The sequence below is a fragment of the Liolophura sinensis genome, chromosome 2 (genome assembly GCF_032854445.1).
Source record: "Liolophura sinensis isolate JHLJ2023 chromosome 2, CUHK_Ljap_v2, whole genome shotgun sequence".
Taxonomy (NCBI): domain Eukaryota; kingdom Metazoa; phylum Mollusca; class Polyplacophora; order Chitonida; family Chitonidae; genus Liolophura; species Liolophura sinensis.
Genome location: NC_088296.1, coordinates 24248338 through 24264183, shown reverse-complemented (window position 1 = coordinate 24264183; position 15846 = coordinate 24248338). Strand labels below are relative to the sequence as shown.

Here is a 15846-nt window from a genome sequence, read left to right as displayed (position 1 = left end):
ACTTCACGCTATTGGGAACATGTAAAGACATATTATCTGAACTAGGCGTAGGATAGAGCTCACACGTTGTGTGGTGGATATAGTCCCGTGCAACAAAGATGTCATAGCTCTCTTGAGATAGAATTTGATATTACTTATATGACATAATTTATACTTTGTGTCACCCAGGACGACACCATATGAAGTGGTCTATTTTGTTCACGAAGATGGCAAGCAAAAATATTTTATAATCTGCTGTACAACACCATGTACAGATTAACTGAGCTGGACATCCTGTACAAAGGAAGAGAAATGATTACCGGAGAGTTGATGCAAAAGAGCAGGCTGTCACGTATTAAGATGAGGGATGAATTCATGCATGTGTACTATGCTTAGTTTCTCCGCTGAATTGCACCGTTATCTGAGTGTTATTCTCCATAAAAGCACCATATTTGGCGCAAGGCCCTATTGGCGCCTGTTATATGATGATAGCTGAGGTGCCTTCCACTGTGTGTAAAACATTCGTGTAAACACCATAATTTAAGATGGCTGACGTAAATGATAAAATGTCACGTTTTTAAGACCCTGAGTCAAGGAAACCATGGTATTTGCCTAATTTGTAATTTTGATCACTTGAATGTTACTTTGGACATTGTAGCAGTGCTAATATATGTTAAAATACAAGCAGTTGTTATTCCGATAACTGACAAACTTCCAATCAACATCGACCTTCAGTTTTTCGAGGAATTATCAGTCAGAGGTATAGCAGTGCAATTACAACGCCCATCAGCCCTGCAGCTGTATGGACTTTCTTTCACCAGGTTCAGAGATACGGCAGTTTTATGTGTTACATATATTACGCTAGTTAACTAACCAATTGATGTAGGTGTAGATTTGAAAAAAAAAAACAAAAGGCACACAGCGGAGTGACAATGACGAAACGGGCTGGGCCACAAAATTACCCCATAGCACTACAAGACTCCTCAAGGATAAATCAGGTTACCTGTGGAATATTACACTGTCGTCGCTGTTCTAGTTTTATTCTCAAAAGACTTGTTTTTATGACCTCGTTTAAACTGTCACGTCAGGACGACGTGGCACGTATTCTATATCCCCTGACTGAATCTATGGCGAGAACTAACAGACGCGATGATCTGGAGAAAACAAAGACAATTGACGGAACAAATGCGGCTGATTTTATAATAAGAATAAATAGTGGGTAGCTGTAGGAATGTTAATCGTGTGTGTAAATCGGGATTCCTTGACGTAGACACGTGTAAAAAGACAACTTTACTTGGTTACTTTGTGCCATTGGTTAATCCGTGATGTGGAACTTCTTCAGAAATACTGAGTATTCCGCCGATTGGGTAATCATTTATGCATGTACCCAGTTATATCCATTCAAGTTAAGGAGACAGATTTTCAAAACAATCCAAAGATTGTTGTGATGGAAGTACCACACAGTTGATAACTTGCCAACCATTAGATTTACAACCGATCTTATACATTTATCTCCTACATTTACTTTCATTCTATTGTACTTGCTTACATTTTTTTTTTTAAATTTCTACGAAAGTGGAACTTTTTGGTACAAAAATTTGGGCTTTTATTTTCCAACACTGTGATATAAAATTAGAAATTTCTAAAAAATGTTTATTTCCTAATTCGTATTCAGTTTTCCAGATGGATAATCTCTCCAGGACAGTCTCTAAATGTTGGTCCCATTGGTCAGTGCCGGAACCTACTTTAAGCTAATATAATGATGTTAACAAATTCGTAACAAAAACAAAGTTTTGATTAACAAAACTACATTTTTAAATGAATTCTATTCTGTTCCAGTTTAACAAAATGTATGGAAAAGTTAAATAAGTTCAAAAAGCAGTGGGAGAGATCTAAGGACAGCTGTGTGATGATGAGACATTCTGAGAAGAGGACTTTTTATGTTGTGACAATTGAACTGATTAAAACAGTTAACATTTATCTGTAAGAATCTAGTGAAGACAGTGAGATATCTTGTATCCCAGTGCCCTCACTAACATATATGCTGTGCTGTTTTCGCTATAATGCCCTTTCATCTGTTCATCGAGCCTTCATTTTCACACATACGACGGGCAGCTAGAGATGTGGTGTATACATAAGTATGTGACCCGCTTTAACACAAAACAAACAACCAAAACTGTCGATGATCCGATTTAAGCTCTCATATTACCACTAAGTTTTGGCGAAACATCAACGTAGAGAAGTTTCCTCCAACCATAATGCTGGCCGCCGTAGTATAAATGAAATATAATTGAGTGCGGCTTAAACACCAATCAAATAAATAAATAAGTAATTATAATGTATATATGTAGTTCTAAAGTATAAATTTTGTAAGATATACATGTAGCCACAACTCTCCCGACGTAGCCCTGACACGATCAGATGTTATTAGCACAACGTAAGTGGGAAGGTTTGTCAGCAACGTGCGGATAGTCGTGGGTTTCCACCACCATAATGCTGGTCGCTGTCGTATAAGTGAAATATTCTTGAGTACAGCGTAAAACACCAATCAAATAAATAAATAAATTATTAGCACCATAAAGTCATATTTATTGAATTAATGGCATAGTAAGTGAGAGTCTTGGACTTCACCCGTGGAGGAGTACTGGTATACAGATATTCATGATTAGGGGGTGGTGGCGAATGATTTCATAGGACATAAAACCGCCTTTCCCTAAAAGAGTAGTGCACAGTGTTTTTCAGCGTCACCTATACTCAGTGTTTGATAAGTTTAAAGGATTCTCATAAAAAGCAGCTGTATTCTCCTCCCCCCCCTCCCTCCCCCCCCCCTCCCCCGCCACACTGTACATAAAAAATTAAATCCATTTTCCTGTTGCTATAAGACCGTTAGTCGAAAGGTACAGGAGAAGACACTAGAACTCAGCACGGAAAAAAACATGCTTAATGGGAACTGTTGCACAAGTTGTTGTGAGGAGACGAAAACCTTAGGAGTGAAGTGATCAAAAGCACTCTAGTGAGAGGGTCAAAAACAGTGCACGGGCGTGTTCAAAACCAATACGGTGTTCAAAATTATACTAGTTAGACTATCAAGACCATTGCACAGAGGTGCTCAAAGTCATGTCAGTGAGATGTTGAATACCACTATGAGCGTTAAAGGTGTAGTCTGGGATTCATTAAATCTGCTGAAACTGTTTAAGACGTTCTGATATCTTGCGGGACAACTGTAAATATATGGGTATACTTAACACACAGTACAGGTCTGTTTACTACCAGATATTAAATTATAATGTTTACACAGATATTACTGTCTTCTACATGTACTTGACCTTGAGAAGAAAAAAGCTAGGTTACGTAAATCAAGGTGCGGTGTGTCCCTGCCAGTGGTTAGCCGGGGCATATTGAATTATATCGCCAATTCGGATACATAAACATTTGCAATAAAAGTGCAACTAAGGCATATGTTTTGATTACAGCGAACTTATAGACTAGCATGACACATGTACACAAGTCGGACACACACTTAGTTCATTTGCCTAGGACATTCTTTGAGTCTTTATATTATCACCAAGGCTGTTGACGTCTTATCTTCTGATGAATCCGTCCTAATTTCTTTCATAATATACTTTCTTGCGATTATTCGTCCCAGACGTCCATTTCGGTTGACTTCTGAAGGCGTATGGTTTCTATTTAAGGATTTCAGCACTTTCTTGCAAGATATCAACCATACAACCAAGATATGACAACCATCCACTGAATCGCTCGGCTCACATGATTTGGTTTTACATGTAGCCTTGACGGAATAGCGTTATTTATTAGAGAATTTCTTAGAAAAAACAGTTCAAACCTGCAAGAATAAAATCCAGTGCTTTTAAGGATAAATCCGGAGCATGTATTGCAGCTTGGATGTTTTCTATATATACATATACATGTTAGTAAGGCGGCTTATCAAATTGTTTTATTAGAAATTTTAGCCATTTTTTTTACAGCGGTGTAAAATTCTTTAGCATGCATTGCCCTTTGTATTTTTATATCAAGAAGTAGTACTGTACTTGTGCGTGCTTCAGCCTTATTTCGTTGTTTCTAGCTCTATATCATGTTAAATCATAACAGTGAGGCTTTTACTATTCTGAAACACTGCAGTAAGTGTCAAAACCCATTGTTGTTCAAAACCATTACAGTAGGTGTTAAATAAATAAAACTATAGCATAGACGGGTTCAAAATCCAGTCAAAAAAGTAGTCAAAGCCATTGTAGTTGACATGTTCAAAATAATTACAATGGCGAGGTCAAAAAACAATAATAGGGAAATGTTCAACAAATTGTAGTGAGGGGATATGAACATTTGAAGTGAAGTGTTCAAAAACCACTCCAGTGAGAGGGCCAAAGGCCTTGCATGAGCGTGTCAAAGTCAATACGGTGTTCAAAACTATAGTAGTTAGACTATCAAGACCATTGCACAGAGGTGCTCATAGTCATTTCAGTGAAATGTTGAATACCACTATGAACGTTAAAGGTATTGTCTGAGATTATTAAATATGCTGAAATTATTTAAGACGTCTTTACAACGTGCTGGACAACTGTAAGTATATGGATATACTTTATAAACAGAGCACGCCTGTTAATACAAGGCATTAATTTCGAATGTTATGCCAGGCCAATACATCTCATACACTTGAATTGATGAACGATAACCTGTGACATTGTATACTCAGTTTAAGTGTTTGCCAATCTATTTGGTCAGCCTCGAGTTTCAATAATTTTTTTCACACTGCATAACTCTACACAAAATCCAATTTTACAAATCCACAAATAGCTGCTGACAGTGATGTATACAGGGTGTAATCTAAAACGTCCCTGAGAACAAGGTATTCTACTGAAGGTTCCATTGTGTTATAAGCCCTTATTTGAGGCAAGAGCTTATAAAGAACAGACGGGCACATTCGTTCTGAAACTTTTCCACCAGAAGATTGCATAGTATTATGTACATATAGTGCATTTTTACATGACAAGCCTACATACGATACTTTCAAATACTTCATGCGCCACTTTATGTTGAAAAAAAAACCGGTTTTCTGTTGAACATCTTAAACTTAACAGATTGTTCCAGAGAGTACTAGACATTCAGAGCTACATTTGGGTATCACAGTTACATGTACAATTGTACATTATATACTTTAAAGTAAATTGTCGTGTTCAGTTGGTAAGTAAAATGGAGGGTTAAATACGCATCAGAATAACTAAAACTGTAGTCTACATGTCGTGGTTCTTGGTGTCTGTGTTGTGATCGTCCTGATCTCGGTGTATTATATCACGTGCACAGCTTCGTCACTGACAGCTTTATCACCGACCTCAAGCATGTTTGAGCCTTGTCATAATTGCTTTAAGATTCAAATCGCACAGCAAAACAATTGCGGGCCAAGAGTAATAAGCTGATAACATGGAAACATAAGGTTATGTAACACTCGCTGTGTAACTTCGAAAGCAGTTCACCAGTAAATCTCAAGTATCGAAAATTGGACCATTTACAGTACGAAAAACGGCATGTGTTTATACTACGGTGAGTGTTCGGGTATACCAACTGAGAAAGAAAAGTCCTTTTTTGAGGTGATGTGTCCGCGCTAGACGGGGCATCGCCGCGTAGACATTCTCATTAGGTCATCGCCCGCCGCTATTCGCTTCTGCACATATATGAAAAGCTATGACTGCCGACACCAACAGATAATTGTGTGACATGACAAGCTATTCTAAAAGACAATCCAGCAGCTAGAGACCACGTTATTTCCCTGGCTGCAAACTGGGTGGGTGAAGAAATTCGTCCCGCGAAAATATTACACAGGAATATGCCTGTTGTCAAATCGATGTCAGTAATACTATACACACGGTTCCAATGTTATACTATACAATGTTATTTTGCTCCCTTCTCGACCACGACTCCCTCATCCTCCTCGCTCATTGGACGACGCAGTGCGGACCTCAACGAAATAATCGAGCGGGGAAAACAGAGCTGCTCTTGCGCATGACATCGGTTTTGGCGCGAACGACATGGAGCTCACCCATTGGTCCGTTTTGGCGGCACATGGAGTTGATGTTGTCGCGCGTGGCATTTTGGTGCGACTCGGAACGTGTGACGTCAAGCAGCTCACGTCACGCGCAGAGCACAGACTCAACAACGCACTCTCTCCTCCTCAATCCCTCCCCCTCAATACGACACGTTTGCAACATTCCTTACTACTAACACAGACGTTTTGGTCCCCGAGGTCCCCGAGTTTTGGCGCGAACGACATGGAGCTTACCATTGGTCCGTTTTGGCGCGACATGTAGCTGATGCTCTCGCGCGTGACATTTTGGCGCGACATGGAACGTGTGATGTCACGCGCAGAGCGCGGACTCAACGACACACCTGCTCCTCATCATGGAGCTCACCCATTGGTCCGTTTGGCGAGACATGGAGCTGTTGCTCTCGCGCGTGACATTTTGGCGCCACATGGAACGTATGACGTCACGCGGCTGACGTTACGTACAGAGCGCGGACTCAGCGACACACCTCCACCTCCTCAATTCCGCCTCCTCACTAAGACACGTTTACAACATTCCCTACTACTGACCTACAGGATATGAATGTCTGGAGCTTTTGATGTTATGTGCCACTAACGAAAGAAAATGTTGGTCTCGAGGAGGAATGATTTTACCGGCAGCTAAATGTAGGCTACTGAACAAAAATAGACTATACAACTGCAGTCTAGGAAAGCTCTGATTAGTTTCTGTATCTGTCTTGAGACGTTTCAATGGTCTCAGTCCCCTGGTGTATTATATTACATATAATGTATAATGTGCTTAGTCACCGATCCACTGTTGTCAACTACGCTCGGTGGAGCGGACGTACAAACATTTGACAGACGTCTAGTCACAGGTACGTATAGTATGTGTGTAAAACACTTGCTCTGATAGACAGTGAAGTGACGGCTTCTAGTTTATCGCTTATATAGACAATATCTGATTTTGTCTAAGCGATGAACTAAGAGCAGTCACGTCACTGGCTATCTGTTGCCATGTAGATTTTTCACATTGTCCTCGTTTCTTTTTCTGTTATCCGAGTAAGATAATAATAAGAGTATGCTATAAATTATCTCAAGAGTTAGAATGCGACCTTGGTGATCACGAGGAGAGCGCTTATCCTCGAGCTTTGCGTGTGACGCGTGTTTCGCGGAGAAAGAGAGTCGAGGAGGTCGCAGTCGCCGTATTCTTCATTGTGTCGCGGTCAAAATGGACGCTATCAGCCACTATAAATACGTTTATGGTGATAAAAAAATTAACATATAACAGAGCCTAAGAACAAATAAAAATATACATGTGAAACATCGATAAGGAAGCTTATATACACGAATATCAATCTGTAAGGAGGTGACCCTTAATTTAGATTTAAAGAGTGAAGAAGAAATTACTGCCTTTAAATCTGATGGTAATTTATTCAGTACCGGAGGAACATTTTGTAGAAGCAGTAAAAGTTGTAGATCAGTTGGGAAGGTGTTACCCCAAAGAAGATTTGTCATAGGATAGATATGGAAAAATGAGTACTGAATGGGGAGAGTTCTTTGACACAATCTGTTTGTAATATGTCGTGTTATACCGAAGTTCCTGGATACTGTCTTAGTTACATAAGAGATTAACTAGGAGCAGTCACTGCACTGGTTATCTGTTGCCAGGTATATTTTTTACATTCTACTTGTTTCTTTTTCTTTTATCTGAGTGATATAATTATTAGAGTCAGCTATAAATTACCACAAGAATTACGACAAAAATTTGACGGAATCTTTCAAACAATTCCAGCCGATGAAAATGCTCCCTTATGCATGTGATAAATCTTAAGTTTATCAAAAGTGCCCTTACTGTAAAAGCCGTAATCATATAATCCCCTCCCCCCGAGCAACTAGACAGACATGTGTTTCCGTGGTTTTAGTCTCGACAGAGAGAGCACACTGTCATTAACGTACAGGTAAATGTGCTAAGTAATCCATTGTCTGAAGTAAATTATATAGGGGCAGATAACCCTTAGAATTAAATACCTCGGAAGTTTACGTGGTAAATTTCCCGTAACCTGCACTGTTCATTTTTTTTTGTCTGTATTGGCTTTAACGATGTTGTTTAATACTTTCCCAGATTGCCCACCGCTGTAGGGCTAATTTCTGTTACCTATGCGTCGGGCATATTTCACATTAGATTTATTTTTTTTTTTTGATTGGTGTTTTACGCCGTATGTCAATAATATTTCACTTATACGACGGCGGCTAGCATTAGGGTGGTTGGAAACCGGGCACAGCGCGGGGGAAAACGAGGACAATCCGCAGGTTGCTGGCAGACCTTCCAACATACGGCCGGAGAGGAAGCCAGCATGAGCTGGACTTGAACTCACAGCGACCGCATTGGTGAGAGACTCCTGGGTCATTACGCTGCGCTAGCGCGCTAACCAATTGAGCTATTTCATCTTAGAGGAAATAGATTTAACATGTGCGTTTGAACCACTGAACACCTACACTCCTTACCTAACATTGGACTATTTAATTTGCATTATGTCACTATACATGTTTAATTTATAATGCACATGGGTCTGACAGCATCCTGCGGATGGTCGTGGGTTTCCCCCGGACTCTCTCCGGTTCCCTCCCACTATAATGCTGACCGCCGTAGTATAGGTGAAATAACGATGAGTACGCAGTATAACACCAATTCAATAAATAAATAAATATAAAGCGTATATAATTCCAAAGTATACATTTTGTAAGATATACATGTAGCCACAACTCTCTCCCCACAGCTCTGGGGAAAAAACTCTGTTACTTGTAGCATGTGGGGGTATTTGCATTAAAATACATTCAGTAGGTTAGTAGTAACTAGGGATATTCAGCTTGTTCTTGTGAATGAAGGGTGCATGTACACAACAGCTAATGAGGTGATGCAGTCATTTTGTTAGTAGTAACTAGGGATATTCAGCTTGTTCTCGTGAATGATAGGTACATGTACACGATGGCTAATGACGTGATACAGTCATTAGGTTAGTAGTAACTAGGGATATTCAGCTTGTTCTCGTGAATGATAGGCACATGTACACGATGGCTAATGACGTGATACAGTCATTAGATTAGTAGTAACTAGGGATATTCAGCTTGTTCTCGTGAATGATAGGCACATGTACACGATGGCTAATGACGTGATACAGTCATTAGGTTAGTAGTAACTAGGGATATTCAGCTTGTTCTCGTAAATGATGGGTACATAGACACCACGACTAAGGATGTGATACAGTCATTAGGTTAGTAGTAACTAGGGATATTCACCTTGTTCTCGTGAATGATAGGTACATGTACACGATGGCTAATGAGATTATACAGTCATTAGGTTATTAGTAACTAGGGATATTCAGCTTGTTCTTATGAATGATAGGTACATGTACATTACGGCTAATGACGTGATACAGTCATTAGGTTAGTAGTAACTAGGGATATTCAGCTTGTTCTTATGAATGATAGCTACATGTACATCACGGTTAATGAGGTGATATGCTTGTGTGTATGCTATGAATATAGCCCATTCTGGGAATGACTCGCCAACAGCTTTTCCAATTAAGCATGTGTCACGTATTGAGTGTCTTCTCCTGTAGCACTCGACTAACAATCTTGGTTTATATAGCGAGGGGAAAATGAATGTTGCTGTACAGCATGCCAGTCAATCCTTCCAATGGATTTTAGGTCGTATAGACTTCAGTTGGAATATATATTTATCCATGTTTTAGAGTTTTTGCGTATGCGTACAACATCATTAAATAGTATGTAATTTAAATACGTTAACTTTATTCTTTGTGGTATTTTATATACGGTAGCTATAATTTGAAATGAACTGGCAGATTCCCTCTTAAAACAAGCTCTTGCTTATAGCGACCTCTCTGGAATTAAGAAATCAGATATAAAGTCATATTTACTGAATTGATGGCATAGTCAGTGGGAGACTTGTATTTTACCTGATAAGGAGTACTGGAATACATATCATTTTGAGCAGGGAGGGGGGGGGGTGCGGCGGATGATTTCATAGGCCATAAAACCACCTTTCTCTAAGAGAGTAGTGCACACTGTTTTTCAGCGTCACCTATACTCGGTGCTTGATAAGTTTAAAGGATTCTCGTCAAAAGTAGCTGTACCCTTTGTTTTATTTCTCCATTATACATCAATTTTAAATTCATTTTCCTATCTCTATAAGACTGTTAGCCGAAACATACAGGAGAAGACACTCGAACACACCACGGAACGCATGCTTAGTGGGAATAGTTGTTGGAGAGTCATTTCCAGGACTTAATGACCGCAATTGCCGAAATATGCAGCTACATACGCGCTTGTGCATTATTGTAATGTCACTATTCACGCCAGGTGTGTGGATTACAAACGTACGTGATGACACCATGAAGCCAATTTGATTAACACTGATCTAGTTACCTTTAGACGATGAAAGTCTACAGGGATGAATATATGTCTTAAAGGTAGCGGTTTCGCTGTTGTTTACACAGTAGAGATATTACTGTCTTCTACAGGTACTTGACCTTGAGAAGAAAAAAGCTAGGTTACGTAAATCAAAGTGCGATATATACATGCAAATGGTTAACAGCGGTATATTGAATTATATCGCCAATTCGGATACATAAACATTTGCAATAAAAGTGCAACTAAGGCATATGTTTTGATTGCAGAGAACCTATAGACTAGCATGACAACACAAGTCGGACACACATTTGTTCATTTGCCTAGGACATTCTTTGTGTCTTTATATCATCACTAAGACTGTTGACGTCTTCTCTTCTGATGAATCCGTCCTCATTTCTTTCATTTTATACTTTCTTGCAATTATTGGTCCCAGACGTCCATTTCGGTTGACGTCTGGTATGTGTATACGAATGTCTGTTTCGGTTAGAGCCGAAATTCAGTTCCTGTAAAGGCGTATGGCTTTCTTTATAAGGATCTCAGCACGTCGGTGGCTTTGTAGCCATTACTGGTAAAGCGTTATTTATCAGTGGAGTTTCGTAGGTGAAACAGTTCAAACCTGCAAGAATAAAATCCAGTGCATTTAAGGATAAATCTGGAGGGTATATTGTAGCTTGGATGTTTTCCATATATACATATACCTGTCAGTAAGGCGGTTTATCAAATTGTTTATTAGAAATTTCAGTCAATTTTTTTACCACGGTGTAAATTATTTTAGCATGCATTGCCCTTTGTGTTTTTATATCAAGACGTACCTTGTACTTGCATGTGCTTCAGCCTTTTTTCTTTGTTTTAGCTCCATATCATTTCAAACCATAACCGTGAGACTATTGCTATTCTGAAACACTGCAGTAAGGTCAAACCCCATTGTTGTTTGAAACCATTACAATAAGGTGTTCAAAACTATAGCATAGGCATGTTCAAAATCCAGTCAAAAAAGTAGTCAAAGCCATTGTAGTGACATGTTTAAAATAATTACAATGACGTGTTCAAAGCACATAATAGGGAAATGTTCAACAAATTGTAGTGAGGAGATATCAACCTTTGGAGTGAAGTGTTCAAAACCACTCCAGTGAGAGGGTTAAAAACCTTGCACGGGCGTGTTCAAAACCAATACGGTGTTCAAAACTACAGTAGTTAGACTATCAAGACCACTGCACAGAGGTGCTCAAAGTCATGTCAGTGAGATGTTGAATACCACTATGAGCGTTAAAGGTGTAGTCTGCGATTATTAAATATGCTGAAATTATTGAACACGTCTTTACAACTTGCTGGACAACTGTAAATATGTGGGTATACTTAACAAAATAGCACGCCTGTTAATACCAGGCATTAATTTCGAATGTTATGCCAGGCCAATACATCGCAAACACTTGAATCGATGACCGATAACCTGTGACATTGTATACTCAGTTTAAGTGTTTGCCAATCTATTTTGTTAGACTCGAGTTTCAACAAATTGCTTCACATTGCATAACTCTACACAAAGTCCAATTTGACAAAGCCACAAATAGCTGCTGACAGTGGTGTATACAGGGTGTAATCTGAAACGTCCCTGAACAAAGTATTTTTCTAAAAGTCCAAGTGTCTTATAAGCCCCTACGTGAGGTAAGAGTTTGTAAAAGCACAGACGGGTACACTCGTTCTGAAACCTTTCCAGCAGAAGATTGCAAAGTCGTATGTGCATTTCTACATGTACATGACAAGCCTAAATACGTTACTTCCAAATACTTCATGCGTCATTTTTTGGGAAAAAAAAAACAGGTTTTCTGTTGAACATCTTTTACTTAACATTATTCCAGAGAGAATTAGAAATTCAGAGCTACATTTGGGTATCACAGTTACATGTACAATTGATGGAATCCTAAATCAGTCATTTTATTTAGAGTAAATTGTCGTGTTCAGTTGGTAAGTAGTCGAGGGTTAAATACGCATCGGAATAACTAAAACTATAGTCTACATGTCGTGGTTCTTGGTGTCTGTGTTGTGATCGTCCTGATCTCAGTGTATTATATCACATGCACAGCTTTGTCACCGACTAAATGGACAGCTGTGTCAATCACGCGCCGCAGAGCGGACGTGTACAAGCTCTTGACGGACTTCTGATTGCAGGTACGTATGTTACGTCTGTGTTTAACACTTGCTCAGTGTCAGTCGCCTGGAGTACGTGCACAGAGAAACACTGTTATTTATATCAAGAGGGACAGGCAAAAGATTTCTGGCTTTTCAGTGCATTAGCCCATGGACAGTGTTTTTAATGGTTCAGCCTGAGATATCCTGTGTGCCTCTGTTATGCTGTATGTGAATATATTGCATCAGCACCTTTCTAACCCAGCTACAGTTGTGTTACGACAATCAACAGAGCAGTACACTCCATTGATTACACGTAGATACATTCTACATTTGTGCAGACACTGGTCCAGTGTTAGTTGCCTGGCCTGTATGCACACATTGTATAGACCAGGCGCGGTCACTTCAAATCTCATGTGTGATCATTTACGACGTCTTACATCTTCGTCTTTACTTTTATTCAACGCACTTTACTTTCATAACTTTGTGTTTTTATTTTCTGAGTGTAACTTGCTTTGGAATGGCTGCACGAACAAGCGGTTAGAAAAAACTGCATGCAACACAGACGAGACGAGACAAAATATTTAGATGGCATATAACCTTTAATGGAAGATGGCGGAACACCAGTCTCAATACAACTTATATCACATTATAATAATATTCACGCACACGTTGGGGATTCCTCTCCTGTATAACACCTAAGAGTTATGTCCCTTAGATCAACATTGCTAATTACCTACCATCGCAACACTCTCCCCCTCTAAATAAATGTCGTCCCGACATTAGGCACGTTCATGGCTTATCCACACTTCAAGTGATTCCACCAAAATTATCGCTACGTCACCCATGAGGTAATAACCTAAGCATAAAAACTCTATTAAAAACAGTAACTATTTGAGTGGATCATTTTTAAAGTCTCGTGCCCTTGTAACTGACCATAACTTCTGATAAAAGTTCAACAATCCCAATGTCATGGATCAGTTCAAAACTTAAACTGAAAATCTAAAAGGGAAATGTTATTTAACACTTAACTGCCACAATTCATAGTCCTAACAATCAAGTCTTTAATTCACTGACACACTGGTAGCAATGGGGTCCATAACATCGGAAATGGTGAACCTATCCCCAGGGGAAAATCTGCCATGGCCACCCACGGTTACTCCGTCACAATTTACTGTCCTCAAACAAGAAGGCGATCGGTACTCAGTGGCATTTCCCATTGTGTCGTAAGTCAGCCGGGACGGTCGTTTGATTGTCCTCTTGGATTGTTGTCTCCGTTGCACAGTTCCATTATCTTCGTTGTCACAATCGGAACTGGAATGAACACTATCACTGGCCGCATCCGATCCACTGCAGAGAGTGTCCTCGTGTTGTGTCACTTCACCTCTCTAAATGAAAGATTCTACCTGAGGGTTGAGCTTGAATGAACTCTGTGGGTGTTCCACAAACCACTCTTGCCAACCAAGATCAGTAGTGTCCGAATCAGTATCTGGGTGTTCCATAGTGTCGCGCTTCCCTTTTTTCTTCACTTTTCGATGTATTCTTCCTGACTTTGAGTAGGTTTTGGCAGTTCCAATGGAAGATTATCACAAGGCAGGAGCAGGCTTCTGTGCAATGCCGGAGCCTTGCCAGTTCCATCCTCAGCTTTCACTTGATAGACAGGACTGACATCGCTTAGGCGCTGGGGGACGACATGCACCTTGTCTCCCCACCACGATCTCAGTTTTCCAGGTGCACCTCGCTCTGATAAATTCCGGACAATAACCCTGTCATTTGGCTGAAGGATATTTTGACATCATTTTGCTGTCGTAGTTCTTGCATTTGACTACTGATTTGGCTGCTGTTTCAGAAGCCAATCTGTATGCTTATCTCATATTTGTTTCCCACTCATGGATGTACTGTTTGTGAGTCTTGGCATTCTTCGGTGTCTGACTGTCAAACAAGATATCCACAGGAAGTCGAGGAGGATAACCTGTAGAATCATTCTTCGTACAGTTGTAGGCGCGTACAAGTTTGTTCACGTGTTCTTTCCAGTCAGGCTTCTCTCTGGAGGACAAGGTTTCAACATGCCTAAAATTGTCCGACTAAACCGTTCTGCCTTCCCGTTTCCTTGTGGGTGGTAGGGGTTTGTTCTCGAGCCAGCCATTACACAAAGCTTCTGTAGGTGGCAAAACAACTCGTTCTGGAAGTCCCTACCCTGATCGTGGTGAAGACGTGCCGAAAATCCGATCCGGGGTTCGAACGGTGAGCTGGTCACAATTGGTTGGAGAGATGCTCGAGTAGCTTTGTTTGACACTTTGTCCTAGAGACAACCACACTCACTGTTGACGTAAAGTTCTACATGTTCAACCGCCATCTAGGCCAGTAGAAGCACTCTCGTATCAGTGAGTTCAAAGCCCATGTGTCCATATTGGAGTGCAGTTCTTTCACAACAAGTATTCGACACTTCTTTGGAAGCACAATCTGAGTACGTTTTGTTCCTCCAGGTAACGTGTCCTTCCTCATGAGCACACCATTTTCGTCAAAGCTCAGTTTGCTGAATTCTTTCAGCAGTTGTAATGGTACTTTCGCCTGATTGAATGGAGGGCGCCTACCAGTTCTGACATGCGGTATCACAACACCAATGTCTTCATCGCTGTTCTGCGCTTTAAAAATCTCTTGCAAGGGTATTCTTTGCAAAGATGTAGAACAATCGGTCACCTTAAACTCTTCCACAAGGTTTACGTCAATAGACACAGAAGCGATTAGAACATTGTCCGGACGGGTTGTAGTATTTACACCACTAACGATAACTTCCAACTCATCCTGGACGATGACCCCTGGGTGCTATTTCTTGGCTTCATTGATATCAAGAGGCATCGTTGAAAGCCCATCGGAATCACAGTTTGTTTCACCTGGTTTGTACCTTATTGTGAATTCGAAGTCCGACAATATTTTGAGGCAGTTGAATGTTACTTGGATATTATAGCAGCGCTAACAAATGTTTATAAAATACCATCAGTCGTTATTCCAACCAATGACAAAAAAACCAACAAACATCGACCCTCAGTATTACAAGGAATCTTCACCAAACAGTGAGAAATGTAGCAGTAGAAATACAACATCTGTCAGTCCTGCAGCTTTATGAACGTCCTTTAAGCAGAGCTCCTCCTGTAAAGGACGACAATAGCCTGCTGTACATACTGTCCTGAGAAAATTAGTGACGATGCAATTTGCTATGCGATGTTTATCTGGCAAAATGACATTTAGGGTTTTGAATAAGAACAATGAGTGGG

General features: G+C 40.1%; 1 protein-coding gene across 1 annotated transcript in view; it reads left to right on the top strand.

Moving 5' to 3' along the window:
- Window positions 1-6778: 6778 nt before the first annotated feature.
- LOC135462595 (putative ankyrin repeat protein RF_0381) overlaps window positions 6779-15846 on the top strand; it is a 104785-nt gene continuing 95717 nt past the window's right edge. Inside the window, exon 1 of the mRNA XM_064739818.1 lies at window positions 6779-6888. The gene's annotated coding sequence lies outside the window, so the exon portion shown is untranslated. The remainder of the gene's footprint in view (window positions 6889-15846) is intronic.